We start from the raw sequence: 17,952 nt of genomic DNA, 5'->3' as shown, positions 1-17,952 counted from the left end.
GTCGCGTCGCGTCGTATACGTTTCAAGCTCGGTTTCCACTAGCCCTCGCGGGACGCTCCAGTGACGCCAGTCCCCGCCAGCGAATGTATTTTTTTTTATTTCTTACTGTAAGATTAAAAGATCTACAGGGTATGTAATGTGGCAACAAAATTACAAAATAAACGATGCAAATGAAAAATCACGAAATTTCGTAAAATTGTTGCATAACAATTTTCATGAAAGACTTGTGAAAGACTGATGAAATACTTTCGTAATAACGATGAAGTATATATGCAGAGATTTATTTAATACTGTTAGGTATTTTGGCGCGGACTTTGTGCAAAATTTTTTGCGACATAGTATTTTGGTGGAACAATTATCGGCATATAACGTATCGAATGAAAAGTTCGTCACTTTATAATAAATATAAATTGTAATGACAAATTGTTTCTAATTTGTGTCACGAAATGCGAACCTGCGAGTTGGTATAATCAGCCATTTGTCAAGTTAAAAATAATAGAGAAATTATTTAACGATCTTATGACAACCAATATGTTTGAAATATTCGGAAGAACTTGATGGTTCGTTTTCTGGAATATTTAACTTCAGATAAAAATGAAACCATCAAGTCAAAAAATTCTCCGATATAAAACAACAAACATATAGCTATATGTTCGTCAATTTTACTATATTACATAACAAATTAAAGTTTATAAAAAAAAATTGCGCCACCCTATGATCCTCAACCTAATTCTTCAAGGCTACTTCGCTGCCAAACTTCGCTGCATTCTACGTTATAACGAAGTTTGTACCATGTACGTACTTCCACGCGCTTCGAACGTTTGGACGCCGCGCCGTGCGGATCAAAGCGGACGCGAGCTCCATTATTCGACGTGCTCACGTAAGTTCACGTTCGTGCACACGCCCGGTTGCCATGCGTTGCACGGTTCTGTCCAATGAAAACGTGCACGAGATTACCGGGCCCGAAGAGAGAGAACATCGCCAGGGTCCGTGCGAGTATTTCGAAACAGGCGTAACTAAATGTTTATCCGTCTCTCTGCACCCGTTTGCCACGTTCTCTTACGTTTCTCCAAGAACAGACACGAAACCACTCACGGATTACGATTTCGGATGGATTTCATTTGAGAAAGAAGCTGACGTTCGTCCCACGATCTCGCGATGAACATTATTCCGATCGCGTCTCGTTCATTCGAACGAATTCGTTGGTCAGCATTCTTTTTATGGAATGTCTGTCTTTATTGGCCAGCCTGGGCTATTTCTTCTTTTCTCGACCGTATTCCAGTTGATTACAACTGGAGTACAACAGATAGAATATTGACGAATATTATCGTCAGTCGGGTTGTGATTTTCGTCCTTGTTGACACGTGTTTGGTCATTGATACGGCGCAATTCTCTGTCTACGAAGGCTTGATCGCTTACGATAAATAAAGTTTTTCTCAGCGCGAGTAATCGCGACTTTAACGAGAAGATTTCGTTCTTATCCTTGAAATAGATTTAAGGACGATTTACTATTACACAAGGGAAGCGAAAACTTGTTCGCATCGTTCAGTCTGACTACAGTTTTAGAAATACATATTTATATCTTTATGTTTGCACATTGCGTAGATACGTCGAATCATTTTGCATAGAATCACCTTTTTTCTTTCTTACTTGCACCACGTGATTCGACTTAAGTCTGCGCGTATGTCATTTTGTTATCCGCTTTGGAATACGCGAACATTTGGCTCGCAAATAGAAATCTGTCTGCGAAGCGCACGCGTTCTGCATGGTCATCTTCGTTTCTTTGATCTACCTACTTTGTTATAGCGCAGTTAGTTTAAGGATATAGTTCCGCTTCCTCGATGATCGACCGTCCGTTTAAAATAATTCGAATTAAAAGATCGAGGAACAACAAATTTTCCTATTACGAAATATTATTACCAAGTTTATGAATCGGAGTAACAATAGGTCCAACTGAGGTTCACGATACTCATAAAGTATATTCTATAGACAATAGAAAATACCATCAAAGTCTGTATAGAGATTTCTGTACGTTCTTCGCGTACTTGCGTAGAGTGGCAACATTTAACTCGGAACAACGCGGTATTTAACATATAAAAAATGTATATAAAACAGGAGAATAGGGGTGCATCGTGCGTCGACACGCTTCACGCGTGAACACCTGCGTGGAGAGACGGATGTGTAAGAACGGCATATGGAGAAAAGGGGACGATCCAACAATTACCCTGGTTCTACCTGCTCGTTATTTTAACCTTAATTTTACGATTATTCCTCCTTTAATTCACTCGTTGTGGAAATTAACCCTTGTGCCCAACCCTCTTCGAATTATTTTCAATTTAATCGCGAAGTCCTTAACACATTGCGGGCCAGACGTTTTATCGCTGACCATACCCAGCAAACTTTTCCCTCAAATACTTTCAAATTATTTACAGTTTGTTAGTAGTTTCTGACTCTTCAAAAACCTTCTAACTCTTTCTACCGCGTCTTTTGTTACTGCGTTCTCAACGCTCTCGACAGATACACAGAAAACGCAAAATATCTCGTCGTCGGTCCATAATGCGTTATAATATCAATATGACGATATTAATAGCATTATTTGTCGCTTTAAATTGTACCTCAAAATTTCTCTGGGAACATTGACCTTTCAACAGTCTAATAAAATAATAAGAATCCGCAATGAACGATTTTGAAAAGATTTGTCGCCTTATCTTCAATGCTTACTATATTCCCGATAACTGGACACAAAGATCACATATTTTCCATTCTTATGGAACAATTATTAATAAATATTAATAATTGCGTTACGCATGATAGTATTTAAGATGTGAAATTTATAGCATGTGCTACACGTTCTACGCTGTATACTACGTATTGTATACCATATAATACGTATTATAACGTTGTATACTTGTTTGTAAAATTCCAAGATTACAGCAGCGTTGAAAGTTATAGTAGCTACCGATTACCATCCGGTGTGGTCCGATAGAAAAATGAAAAAACTAACGCGACTCTGTGGCATAGACGATACGATTCAGGTAGTGGAAACAAGCGGCAGTAGCACACATGTGTGGAACAACAAGTCGCGAAATTATTCAGGACAGGTAGAGTAACGTGTAATGGCTGCGTCGTGAGCAGTATTTCCCATCAGTAGATAAGTACATTCAAGGTCAGCCGCAGTGCAGCAGACCGTTTCAACGTTACACGCTTTCCCCGCCGGTGGTTCTTTATCGACTGTTTAAGTCAATAATCGGTCAACACGCGATACATACGTATGTATCAAACGCGCGCAAATATCGTGCCAACCGGAACACTCTCTTCTCATAAGGGGTGGAAACCGTCGCGTGACGTTTATTAAATTTAGACTCTGTTGTATGATTAACCCGTGCGACGTCTTTGCAAGTTTTGCATTCTGAACGCTTTATAATTCGATGACTTTGTACGTAAGCTTGCAGTTCTGCTGTGAGAATTTTGAACTATACCAAGGTCTAATGTAATATAAATTAATTTATTATTTTTTTCTTTTTTTTTTTTGAATCGATAACGTTACATGTGAGAGACGAAGTTGACCTTTGTACGTTCTTTACACTTCCACCTGTAGAAAAAGTAGTAACATCAAATTACCCACTTCTTCGTGTCATTCAACTTTTGTTCGGAACATTTTTCCACGCGTCAAGTGATCGTCGAGTTACCTGAAGTTACCAAGTTAGGAAACTCAAGCTGCACAATGTTCTCTAGTTTGACGTAACGTTTGCCTGCCACTCTATTAACAACCGCTTGATCTCACTACTCCGAGATATTCTCCCTCGAGTATACTCATAAATTCTCTGTCCAAGAGAATGACAGCTTCCCTTTTCCTGACTTTGAGTAACTTCTTGATTTCCAACATCAAGAACATTGTTTTCTTACGCCGACTCGGGAGACGCTGTATTTCTGATAGCATTCGTGTCACTGTATCGTTAAAAACCTCACAGATCTACTATACTTTTTATCGCAGATTCCTGGAAACGTCACCCACGCAAACCAAAATGCTGCCACGCAAAATTACCACGAAATCGCATTATTCATCTGTACCAGCTTCCGACGCCTGTACAAGGGTCCTCTTCTTGCAAGCGTTGGTGGTGCAGCCATTCAAGCGAAAATCAAGTAGAGTTACGAAACGGTGGTTGTTACAGTACCACGCTAGAATGCCGTAGGAACGATCGTGGATCGCAATTTTCACACCGTGCCGAGTCGTATCAGGAGGAAAGGGTCGAGCTGTCGTTCCGAGGCGTCGAATCGTTGCGCCCCGTCGGCGCGCAAGAATGGAACACACGATTTGTTCAATGGCTCGACGATAAGCCATCCGATTACCATGGACTATTTACACGAGCTATCGCGTCGCGAATCGACTTATTTATATCGTTCAATGTTAATTCGTTTGTTCGTCATCTCGAACACAGTCGTAACCGGGCATCTTCGTGAAAAAATTCCAACTGCTATTTATCCACAACAGCTCGCACAATATGTGTATGTATACATATATTGTATACATATACGCGAATATGAAAGTGTGTGTATACAGATATATGCGAGTGAAATGATGTATTTCAGGAAATTATAGGAAAAAGTTGTCACCGTATGAAAAGTTGGGCGATATAAATATACATATTATCGAGTGCACGGTTGCACAGAGGTAGAAACACGTGGCAACCCACGAACGACCTATTTCCAGGCCAGCTCGTTTTCCACTGATATAACTTGGAAAACGAATCGCTGCAGCGATCGGGCCTCGATTCTCCGCTGAGCTCGATGACAACGAGCCTGTCTCCTGAGACATTTCGTGTGCACGAAATTCGTCGATGCCCAAACCAGATTCTCGCGTTTAACCACGTATCTGGTGCTGAGAGACTCGTAGGTCACCGATGAGGTCGTATGACGACCGAAATTTCTTACCATAGTTTATCGACACTTTAACCTTCCACCTGACCCTCGGCCATCGAATTAGGATTGCATGAAAGTTGTGATTTTGTGATTTGAATTATGGATACTATGTCATAAATGGCAAATTGTTCTCGGATCTGTCGATATTACTAAATATAACGTTTAGAAAAAATATTTCCACGTACTGTTATTTTCTAATGAATTGTTTTTTATCAGCTTCTATATATTTTATTGCAGTGGTATTAAATTTGTGTGGCCATAGGCACTGCTAAACGACGTGGAATTTAATACGCTCGCACCTAATTAATTAATACGTAAATGCTATAATAAATGCAATACACGTTACAACGCATGTTAGTGTGTGTATATATATTTTAATATTTCCCTATACTAAATAACTTTATTTATAATCTTCCCAACTCAAAGATTTCGTCATCCATACCGCTCCCTCCCTGAGTAATCAATAAATTATCCCTCCCTATCGATCGATAAACTTTGCTATTACACAGTCCCCTCGCACCTTTCAATTTCACTAAAAATACTACAAATTTTAGTGGTCCTAATTCGATAGCCAGGGGCTGTAGTTGCGAGAGTCGGCTCGGCTCGTCTGCAGGCTTAACCGTGTCACGATTTAAAGGTCAGTCTCTTTCCACGTACAGCCAACGATCGAAGATCTTGTCTCGAGCTTTCGACTAATAACAGGCTACGAAAAGGCTTTTTCTCTAGGTTCGTCGATGCTAAACACCGCGCTGCTCCTTAACAATGCATCGTCAATGGTAAATTTAATCCTTCGTTCGTCGAGAAATTGCAGGCTCGACGATGGAAAAGCAGTGTATGCTGACGATAAAACCGCGTTTACATACGATTCTGGTCCGCGTTTGGCCGCGCGAATAGATCGAATTTCGCGTGCAAGTGACTTTAAATCGAAGGACTCGCAGGCGATGTTAAGGATGGAAAGCGCGGAACGAAGAAAGAGAGGAAGGAAGGTAGGAAGGAAGAAAGGAAGAAGCGATGGAATGAGGTCGTGTTAAAAGTGGGCCAGGTTTACTCGGTAACTATGTCACCGCTATTGATCTGTCATCCACCCACAACCTTCTACCGCACCACTTATCGTCGGCGTAGTCTAACAGAGCAAACTGTTGCGATAGTTTATTTTCATTTCCTGTCCATATTTCCTGTATAATCTATTCCCGTCAATTCATTTCATCATCGTCACGCCGTTCCTTTTACTCGTTTACTACAAACTTGACAAACTCAGCATTAGGCTCGACCATGAATTTTTATTATACAGCTTGAAAGCTACGTACGATTCTGTGTATATATTATCGAAATCTTATTTTATTTGCTTATTAGCCGAATGTTACGCTTTAGCAACACATCTATACGTATCAATTATTTATTCGTAAATTTCAAAGTGTGTAGAGAACGCGATGTATCGTTATCCGTTTTGAGACGCGAGAAGACTTTCTTTTTTTAAACCAGTCCGCTCCTTTTACTGGTACCATCAAGTTCAATTTTTCCTTCGTAGAAACCTATTAGAAGATGGCTAAATAGTTTATGGATTTATAATAGAATGAATTAATTAATATAATATTTCGCATTTAAGCATTTATTCTATATATTCATTTTTATCGTATTTATTAATATATTTATCTTTAGTACAGAGATTTCCCAGAGGCTTCTCGATCGTTGTACTCGTTATACAAGAAAATATACTATAATATACACATTTAAAAATAAGAAAATTAATTTGAAAACATCAATTTTTAAGTTCCCGATTCTAAATCTATCTAGTTAACGGATTAATAAATAATATCCTAAGAATGGCAGATACCAGCTTTAAGTAGCTACGTAAAATGTTATATCTAAACGCCACGAAGCTTTTGGAAGTCCATTGTCGTACGTTCCATCTATTGGTCAACGAGCATTCGTATGTCCTGCTTACGCAACGGGCTTGGGACTCGATTTCACTATTTCGGATTAGGAACGAACTTGGGACAGCTTTGTAGCGACACATGAGCTACAAGACAATTCAAATCATATTGCTGTCTTGCCTCGGAGTATCAATATCGTTAGGATACACGTAATGTAATGATAAAACAATGTCGCCGCTACGTGCAATGGTCAAACGAAGACGAATTCGAATTTTCCGGCTCTCCCCCGATCAACATAAATAAACGGACACGATCGTAAGCAGTTGAGTATCTATCAGTTACCAACGAGTTATCAGCGATCTTATTAGCGATTTACACTGTCTTTGGCGAATGTGAACGTCTCAGAGAATATTGTCTGTATTAATTTATTTATCATTTTAAGCGAGTTATCTCGTCATTTAAATGAACACTTCACTAACCATCCTCTACAGCTTCTTTGGTAATACCGGCCGCGGTACTACGAAACACTCTTCCGACTACTTAACTATGCCCTGTAACTCTTACCTAGTTTCCTAATTGTACGACTCTCGAGCTTTCTCTATTTTCCTTTTTTTTTTTTTTTTTTTTTTTTAGGAGCATGAGGCGGGCATGGGTTCCCGGGGCATAGGACCATGCCCTGGGAAACCCCGATGGATCTGATGTTGTCTTACAGTCGGGTGGCGGCTGGTCGGTGCCCTTGGCGCCCGTCGGTACGCCGATCCGGTGCGGAGAACTTCGGAGAAGTTGGTGGGCCCATGCCTGTCAAGACCACTCACCTCACCTTCTCGCGGGGCTCCCTGTCACCCTGCACCGGCTCCGACCGGGGCAGGGTGCGAAAGAGTGAGTGGCACCAGGACGGAGACTCTGCTGACGACCTTGGCGAAACAAACAAAAGAATCATGGATAGTGTCAATAGTACGAAAAGAGTTTACGGTGCAGGGGAGGGATACCCCAGTACCGGCGCAGTCGTGGGTAGTCAAGTGGGCCCCGCTGCGTCGACATCTCGCGACCACGGCCGTTCGAGGGTGGACCGCCAGGCCCCCGGACGCGTTTTTACGCCTGGCGATGGGACAGGAGAAAGTAAAAGTAGGAAGACCATAATAACAGGAGGACAACCGGAGGACAGCAGGTTGGAGACCGCGGAGGAGCCTCCGAGGAGGGCCACTAGACGCTCGCTTTTTTTTTTTTTTTTTTTTTTTGGTCGTTGGTCATCTCGAGACTACTTCAACCCTGCCCCATCCTCGTCACAACCTATCGACCCTCGTACGACCGCTTTTCATTCTCTCTCTCGAAAACGGGTTAACGCGATAAACCGTCGAACACGGCTGCGCCGTTGTTCCGTTTATACGATACTTTGCATACATATGTATAACGCTATACGCTCGCGGATACCTACAGTCGTAGGCAAAAATAAGTGGACAGATAGTAGAAGTAGGTATCAATGAATTTTAATACGTACGATGCGACAGGATTTTTACGTTTCCTACCATCTGCCACGAAGAAGATCGAAAAACTTTCTTTACTTGATTTTACTTAGAAAATGAATAAAACGCGCGTTACATCGTTTGGAAATATTAAAAAAGAAAAACGATACATATGTCGAACATTTTCGTCTGAAAATGCTCCCTTCTTCTTGATGCACGAATCTATGCTGTATTTGTTAATCAAATTAGTACCAGGTTAGTGTTAGGTTTTATTTGTTACACATCCGTATAATACATAGGTCGTTTAAATAATCGAAACTAATATTTACATGTTTGTAGAAACAAAGTTTAACGAAACACACGGTAACTCAGTATACTTCCGTTATCTATCCGTTTATTTTTGTCCACGACTGTATATCCTATCAAGAGGTCTTATGTACGTAACAGAGATGATATTCATTAGCAACGGTCCACGTTACTTCTCTCTGCGTGAGGTTTCTACGAGATCTGTTTTTCCAACCACGCTCAAAGTCCTCAGAATGTTAACGTGGCTAAAGATAGCGTGGACGAAGATTGAGTTGTATATATTCAGAAGAGTGTAATATATTCCTTACTCTTTTTCTTACTTGTCCTTTCTTTAGAGTATTAGCGCGACGTAGTAGGTGTGATTTTTTGCGACGTGCGTCAGCCACAGCGGGAACACCGTTTTCCATGACATAAGTGTTCCAGTTTACATACCGCGTCCTCAACAAGTCGAGACTCGCCTTGCCGCGCGTTTGAGGCAGGTCGGTAATGTTAGCGAACGCTACATATCGCGCAAGCTGCATTACCTTCGATCCGACCGTCTCGATATGAAACGAACATCGAGAGTCGAGAGTCCGGTGACGAGCCATCGGCCTTAATGAGGGAAGATAGCGAAAACTGGTTTTCGAGTCCCGTGGAACAGAAATTGAAAGTCACCGGCGCGATTCCCAATGAGTAAGAGAATATACGAGAGACTTCGTCGTAAAATATTTCGACTGTAAGCGTGTAAGCGTGTTGCTAGCAAAACAAAAGTAATTTTTTTCCCCAAGGATAATTATTTGTATATTTTCAGTATTTTTAATCCGCGTTTGGTATCATTAGAGACAACGATATTCCCCTTCTTAGTCAAAGTGTCTTATTTACGTATATCATTTCGAACATGAAAAGAAGGAGGAAAAAGCTGACGCTTTGTCATTTTCTTTGCGACGTCTTTATTTTACTTGATTCGATTTTAAATATTTGATGGTCATTTTGCAATAGCTTATATAATATAACTTTACTTGCGAGGAACTTGAAGCGTTTCAACGTATTCTGAAAACTGGTGATAAAAGACCGAACAATTTCTGTTCATTGAGATCCTAATGCATCTCACATTCTCACGACTCGATCATTCCTATAAGCATCTTCATCCTCGACTCGTTCCTCGCTTGTTCGAATGAACCTGACCTAAAAATCTTATTAACAGTTCACTGTATTGAAACAGCAGAAGATGCGAATAACGACGAGGAAATGTTCTCTAACAATGTTCACAAGAAATGCTTCCACAAGCAAGAAAACATTGCTACCTAACGATAACGATGTATGCATAATTGCAATAAAGGCAAATCACTTTGAGGCGACCATTGCAAAATAAAATGGCATTTTCTAATTCCGTTATTATCGTCGTTATGACAATGTTCTTGGTAATGGCGAGATTTCCGTATAATTGCTAAAGGTTATTACTTTGAAGGGATCATTGCGATATAAGATAACGTCTTCTTGATAATTCCAAGATCCCCAACATTTGCTCGTCCAGATCTAAATTTCGCGGGTGAAAACGTTTTGATTTGGCAGCGTGACGGACGAGCATCGGCTGGATCCTGCCCTCCACTAAGTATACACGTCTGCGTCGATTGTCTCGTGAAGCGGTCTCGTTAAAACGGCACGGCGTTAAGTGGATGTTATTTTTAGATCAGACACTCGAGTCAAACCGTTCGGGTAATTCAGTGGCAACGGTGATTTCTGTGCCGCGATTTGCATAGCACCGTGGCTCGCGTGTTCCCCCGCTAGAAAGAAATTCGCTTGACGAGACTCTCTGGCCTGATTCTTTTCCTCCGACTGCCCTCGCAGAGAGAAAAAAAGAAGGAGAAAAAGAATACACGAGAAAGAAAAGAGTACGCGATGCCGAGCACTTGCGTCAGAGATACGTATCCCACGCTAACGCCGCGATTATGACGTTACCGGCTACTTGCTGCTACCTGATCGATAGCGTTGCAACGCGGGCCAGACGACCCAAAACTCGATCGTTTCTGGTTCTAGGTCCCGATGATTTTCGTTAAAAATTAGTCTCTTTTTTTATTTTATTTTATTATCGCAATATAATTTGGGGGAATATTAAAAGCTGCGGTATTGCAGTTCGATTCTTTAATTGTAAGGATCTTTAGGAAATAAATATCATCGAACAAAATATTTATTGTTAATTAATTATTAATTTTAATTTAATTAATTTCGTAACGCGGTGATTTCATAAATAGATAGAAAATTCTAGTAGTTTTTCTTTGTAATTATCGAATATACAGTAACAGGTATTTTTATTGTAGATATTAATGGATAATTTATTGAAGATACAAAGACAATCCAATTTTAGTTTTCATTGCAGGACTATCCCATAGTCAAAGTTGTGTTTGAAAACTCTTTTAACAAACCCAATAACTTCTTTCTCAAAAACTATATTATGAATTTCATTCTATGAAGTATCCATGAAAGTATTTGAACGCATTTTACCTTCGAAAATTCTTCTGAATATATCCAACGAAATTTCAAAATGTTTCGCATAACGTGCACGGTATATTCGTTTGTAGAAGCGTTCGAATAATTTCATGAGCCACTCCAATATCGTATCACGATAGCAGTTCGTGCAATCGCCTCGAATTTCATAAAATCGTCAAAGTGCTGTTTGGAAAAAATGTTTTCTCGATATGATACACGGTAAACGCGTGCCTACGCTTGGTGTACAGCGGCTATAGCATAGTCCCGGAGGCGAAAGCGAGACCGTGGGCCCGAGCAAGACGGAAAGAGAAACGGGACCGAGAGAGAAAAGGCAGCCCGGGCACTCGGCTTTCGTTTTCACCCAGCCTACTTGTTAATCCGGTGAGTCAATAGTTGTATAACACTGGAACTACGTTGCGTAACCCAGCGTTGGTTTCCCTGGCGACCTACTTGCCTACTAAACTAGACATACATTCTTATCCACCGGTAATCCGTCTCTCCCTGACCGTTTCTAGCCTTCTCCGCTTCGCTATACCCGCCGCGAGAACCGTTTCCTCTCGTGTGCGCCGTGCACGGACACGCTTCCATCGACTAGCCGAGACTCGATCGATGCCACCTCGAAGGGACGCAACCTGTTACGACACATGACGAAATGGACCCTTGTCGTCTCGACCATACCAACGAAGTTTCGTCTCGGATCAACGAGAAAATATAACCCGCGTCGTGAGACGAATCTTGAAAGCTTGCGAAACCTTGAAACTGCGACCAGATCCCTCGGAAGTTAATTAGACGATTTAATACATGAAACCTGTATGAGAGCGCCACAGCGTACAATATGCATTTCGTACGACGATACATCTTCTAACACAGATACCTTTTAACTAAACGTTTGAAATACATATTTACATATTTTACGCAAACGAAACATCGAAGATAAGCAATCGATCGAAAGGAATTTCCGCCTTCTTTACTTTTTCACGGCAGCCGTATGTTATTGTCGAACAGATATCGAGAAGGAAAAAACGAAAGAAAAAGCGAACGCGGAAACTGTTGCGGTATCGCGGTTTATTTTCCGCGAGGTACAGCAAAAACACGATAACGTTTCCGATCTGCTGGCGATACGATAATACCATGATGGTAATCTGAATTTCATTCAGACCATGACCCAGGCTAAGAGTGAAAAATTATCAACGGCTTCCATACGTGGCGAGCAAAACTATATTCGTGGTTGGTGGCGTGCGTTGCGTATACACAGGCTCTCAAGGACCCGACGAACCGACAGCCGAGGAGCAAAAATTCGACTTCAAGGCGGCAAAGTTTAACGGGAGGAAATTTCACGACACAACCGAATATCTTCGACGTGGTTTTCGATGCTTGCCCGACCTTGAGCCCGATCGATTCGATCCATTTCGCAGATATCGCACGCTCCTGAACACGCTGATTGCCACAGACGCGTCGCAAAAACCGGCATCGATACGTTATTTCGCGTTCGAACAGAGTTCGATAGTCGTGACGATCTCGCGAAGCAACCGCGTGACCGGCGGTGAAACTGGGACAATGTGCAAGAGCATGGAAAATGAAGTTTCTTTTGCAAATATTAGGTCGTATATGAATGGTTTCTTTAGCTCAGGTAAATGCCGGGGCATTTACTTTTCATGAGGGCAAGTTTAATAATTGAAGCACGGTAGTATATTAGTAAAGTAGATATTGAAATGGTAAAAGTTTCCTATGCACGTCCTTTGATAGACCTACCGTGAGTTTGTTTCAACTTTATTTTATCTTGCCCGTAAGTTTGCTCTGCTCTCGGTTTTTAAAGTTGCCTTTGGTTAAAAGAAACTTTAGAAAACCAACGATAAGTTGGTACGTTTGTTAGTACTAACCTGCGTAAAATTTCTTCTATCCCACTGCCACCACATACGCACGTTGATAACGTGAAAATTGTTTCTTGTACTGTTTCTATCAATAAAGCATGGAAAATGGAAAATTTACAAAAAAAATGTATAACCGTTTTAACGAAATAAAATGCTTGGTTTCGATGAATTTCACTGTAAAAGAGCAACTTTTCAACCAGCAACCAACAGGTTGATCGTTATAAAAATTTGTCAAGCATAAAGAGCCGATACAAGAATCATATGACCATATAGACGTTCTGTCGAATGAATTCACGAATCGTGAGTCGCATGTAATAAAAAACGGATAAATAATAGAAACGTTGAGTCATTCGATCTCGGAACCGATTCACGTGGCGCCCGTGAACGTTATCTATCTTAAGCTCGCATTTAAATATAGAGTCCTCGATGTGTTCCATAGTCAATCGTCTCCGGATTTGAAAAATCGCGGTGTCACGAAATCGATCGCAGAATGGGGTCATTGTGGTCACGCAATTGAATCGGTTGAATAAGAAATAAAACGCACCGGGGTGGACGATAGAGAATATTATGAAAGCCAAATCTACCATATTTTACGAAATACCTTCGATCAGTCGGACCAATCCACTGATATCTTCTTCGTTGCGGTTAACAATGGGAAATTCGGTCGACGTGTGGTAATCGATATAGCGAGATTGTAAATTAAAGCGCTTATTAACGATATCTATCAATGTAGTCTATGTAGTATATATGTTGCAGAGAAACTCCTTAGTTCTCGGATTATAAACATCTATGTTTGTAACGTTCTATTAAAAGTGTACGATATTAACGTATAGATAGTCGCTTTAATAACATCGAAGTACTTTTATGTTCCTTTGTGGCTGAGGTAAATTCACACGGAAGAATTATCAGTAACTCCGAGGAAAGAAGAATTTCTTATATTCATTTCAATTAATGATTCTTGGAATTCTTCTCTTACGACCCTCATAGTGTAAAGTGTTAGTAACGTCACGCGTTAAGTACGTAACGTTAATCGTACGTTTAATGTGTTAAGATTTTGTTGTCGCTTATTGATCAACGGACGTTAGTAAAATGTAATTTAGCTATTAAAAATTAAACCACATACTGTTTACAAAAAGAACAAAAAAAGACAAAATGATAGTTTGAAGTCAACGTCGTCAGATGCCGGACAATGTTTGTAGAATGTCGGAAACTATACTTCGCTTATACTTATGATTCTTAATCTATTATACAATCTCGTCGTATCTTCTCCATATATTACGCTATCTGGATAATTATAAACGCACACGCGTGTAACGCAAATCGTGGGAGGGCTATAAAGAGAAAGAAATAGAGAGTGAAAAGAAAGGAAAAGGACTCGCGTGAGTCTGCAACGGCTGACTTATTAACGCCGGTATTGAGATTAAGTTTATTCAGCAACGAGTATGCCATGACACACTAACCAAGTGGTCGAGACCCACTTAAGCTACCGGGTGACCTCCATTGAAATGGAATGGATGGGGTGATAGTGCGTGGTGTATTTAAAGCGTGGTATACGCAACACTCACGGAAAGCGTCCCGACGCGAGGCCGTCCGCGCGCGAGTGTCCTTCGATTTTCAAACGGGAAGACCATTAATTGCCTGTACGTTGTGCCAGGGTTATCCGCGATTCGCGTTGGACCTTCGAGGAAACGACTGTGTTTGCACGGCACGCAAAGTCTTCTGCAAAGGCTCGATGCATCCTTCGACCAGCATAAAGACTAATCATTATCGTATGGTATACGTTTACCGTATTAACGTCGTATATCGTTCCGAGGCGTCGTTTCACGAACATCGTGACTCTTCTTCTTGGAAATGATAAGCTGCTCTTGTTGCGAGTTCTACTGGTCGCGAACAACCAGGGGATATAAAGAAACTGATGAGACGAAAGAAAGAAAGAAAGGTAGTACGATGTAATTAGAGGACAATACGATTTTTACGAGCACAGATTACAGCTCGAAGGAGCAGAGCAGTTTCACTTTCGTCCAAAGCGAAATCCGTTTAACCCGAAAATTGGCCATAGCTGGTTGCTACTCGGCTGGCCAGGATCTTTGGAACGAGAAAGTCCCGATAGTTTCGCTGTTTGAAGGCCCGAGGATATTACGATGAATTTCTGCTTTTACGTAATCTCCGTCTGGGAAGTCACGTATTGTCAAATATATACCGAGAGCCTGGTACCCGGTTCGAGTCAAACGGACGAGGATGAAAGTTACGTTACTCAAGATAATACGTTCCACGGTGTTCAAACGTTCGAAAAGATTTTTAGTAGACCGTAAAAATCAGTTGAGGAAATATTTGAGACCGACGATATCAACGTTACGACATACTTTTCGTTTCAAACGCGTTCCTTCTTTTATTTAATCGAATTGTTTTCCATCGATCGAGAATCAATTCGATAAAAGATCTTTCGCGCGAGATCCACCGTTTCGCAACTTTTCGAATTCCTTCACTCGAAGATATTCGAATTCAGAGGCAGAAAAAGAAACGAAATTAATGAATATGATAAGAAAATGTTTGCCGATTCGATAAAGGAGAGAGGGAAAATCTAAAGGGGAAGAGGAAAATCGTCTGGAATCCTTAGATATCGTGTGTCGCGAGGTACATTAGCTAACTGGGTACGTATACATTTCTTACGCAAACTAGCGAAAGTAGGCGGGTGCGAGAGCCGCTCGGCAACGGACACACCAGCCAGCCAGTCAGACGGCCAGCCACACACGTAGCACCGAGGCGAAAGATACGTGAGAGCGCGTGTATATGTTTTCGAGCCGGTTGGGTTGGGAAAAGGGTTGCGAAAGCCTGCCGAAAGCGCCTCCTTCGCACCGAAAGCGAGAGTGGAGAAGGCCTGGGCCGAGTCTCGAAACGGCCTGCCGGAGACATATCTGGGGCCTGTACGTTCCCAACAGGCCTTAATTAACACGTGCTCAGGCTACGTGAGTTATTTATATCGCTCGTGATCGAAGGGAACCGTATAATTGCCCCAAGTTCTCCTCGTCTAGGGAATTTTTCATTTGTCCCATAGAAATGACTCTGCTCGATCAGCATTTTTTTTCTTTTGTTTCTTTTAACGAATTTTTTCAGAAATATTGATATGTTGTATAACGTACTATATGTGCGAATTTTATTTTTATTTTTACTTAATTCTTTTAGTGTTATAATAGAATTTATTTATTATATTATATTATTAAATAAATTATATTTTATTATTAATATTACTAGATAAAGCACTATTTTTATGTCACAGGAATTTAGCTGCGTGCTCTATACAAATTACTGTGGAAATTTCTTTTGGGAACATCTAACATTTTTTATTTGTGTTCCATGTAATTGTAAGTTGTTGGTATACGTAAATAACGTAGATTTGCAATAGATTCTTTGATGCAATACAATTTCCATGTGTAATAACAACGATTCCTAGTTACAAAGTTTGTATTTGTCCTCATGCAAAATTATTGTACGATATTCTCATTCTCATTTAGCACATATAAACAGATATATCTTAAACAAATAGAACAGTAGTAATTATCTCCTCTTAGTTCTAACAAATTCGCCCTTGCGAAGATTAAATTGATCGTAATGCGACTAGTAACCAAAGGAATCGCTGATCGTAAATCAACGAATGATAATAAACAATGGAAATTTTTCGATATGACAATCATTTCCATTTAAGTCTATTAGAAGAAAGGTTCGAGATTCAAAGGAAGTTTCGGTGAACTCCGGTTATTATGCATATAAGTACGTATGTTGTAAGACGAGTCCAACAGGAAACATGCCGAGGAAATTAACTGGAAGGGAATGAGACTTAATACGAGCTTGCTAAGCGTGGGACGCCGGGAACACGGTTTTTATTTTCGCTTCTTCTCCCGATTCGTAGGGGAAAAGGAAAGTTCGAGGCTGGCATTGAAGCAGGCCACGGGGAAGACCAACACGCTAGGCTGGAGAGGATGTGTAATGCGGTTTAGATCGTGGACCATGACCAAGTGATAGTGACTTCAAGAATCAGCTGGCGCGCGGCTCAATGAGGTTACGCCGCATTTAAATTGCGTTCCATTTTATGACGGTTGTACGGAAACGGTTCGCTGACGAGCTGCGCTCGAACCACGAGAACGTCGCGCCGTTAGCCAGTCGTTTCACGTAGCCGGCGCGATTCGCTTGCATAAATCATTAGAAAGTTATTGAAACGCGTCGAGGGCGAATTCACGCGACGAGTCCAGCACCAACGAGTATCATTTTGTAACGCGTGTCGTTCGTTTCTTTCGTCGAGGCGAGCGCGAGGGAGAAGAGGATTGCGCAAGAGGTAACGGTCGTGGTAATAATGCGACCGAGTCTGAGAAATCCACAGGTGACAAAAAAGACAGGCTACGAGCGTTTTTACGAGTTTCTAACTGCTCCTCGGATCTTTCAATTTCTTACGCGCCAAAGAAACCGGCCGTTTGTTTTACGCCGCTCCTTCTTTTCCCTGTTAGCACCGATCGAAATTTATCTAACGATCTGAGTCGCCTTTTGCCAACCTATATTACAGTATTTTCTCAGTTAATATCGATTAAGATGTAACCGCGATACAATCCGCTTTTCACCGGTTTCGCTTCGTTTTATCAATTACCACCGATTGTTATCTACCTAACGACCCCACGAATTTATTTTTTATCGTTATTCTTATTACTAAAAATCTACATTTAGATAAGTGCTATCCATATTGGTCATTCAACATCGTGTCCGCAAACTAAGGACGATAATAATAAAAAAGAAATGTAAAAAAAAGATAAGACGCGTCTAGGCGTACCTTGACGCCTTTCGGGAGCGGCGTTTACGCGGAGCGTCTCAGATGGCCTTTATTTCCAATAGCACCCTGTGTTTGCATGCGCCACGTAACAATCACATCGATATATCCCTCAAAGAGATAAAAAGCATCGCGTCCTCGCCGGATTCGCGCTATAACGCGGGACGACGCGACGCCTGCGCCGAGTGCGCGGGAGAGGTGCGAGAAGGCGCTGCTGCGTCCACGTACACGCGACCTAG

At 41.2% G+C, this 17,952-nt stretch overlaps 1 protein-coding gene across 1 annotated transcript in view; it reads right to left on the bottom strand.

Moving 5' to 3' along the window:
- The window catches only part of LOC100741012 (nuclear hormone receptor FTZ-F1), an 83,529-nt gene that overhangs the window by 51,121 nt on the left and 14,456 nt on the right, over positions 1-17,952 (bottom strand). The window lies entirely within an intron of this gene.

This window comes from Bombus impatiens, unplaced genomic scaffold, assembly GCF_000188095.3.
Source record: "Bombus impatiens unplaced genomic scaffold, BIMP_2.2 scf_0197, whole genome shotgun sequence".
Lineage (NCBI taxonomy): Eukaryota > Metazoa > Arthropoda > Insecta > Hymenoptera > Apidae > Bombus > Bombus impatiens.
The sequence above is the reverse complement of the archived record's forward strand: the minus strand, read 5'-3'. Positions and strand labels throughout refer to the sequence as shown.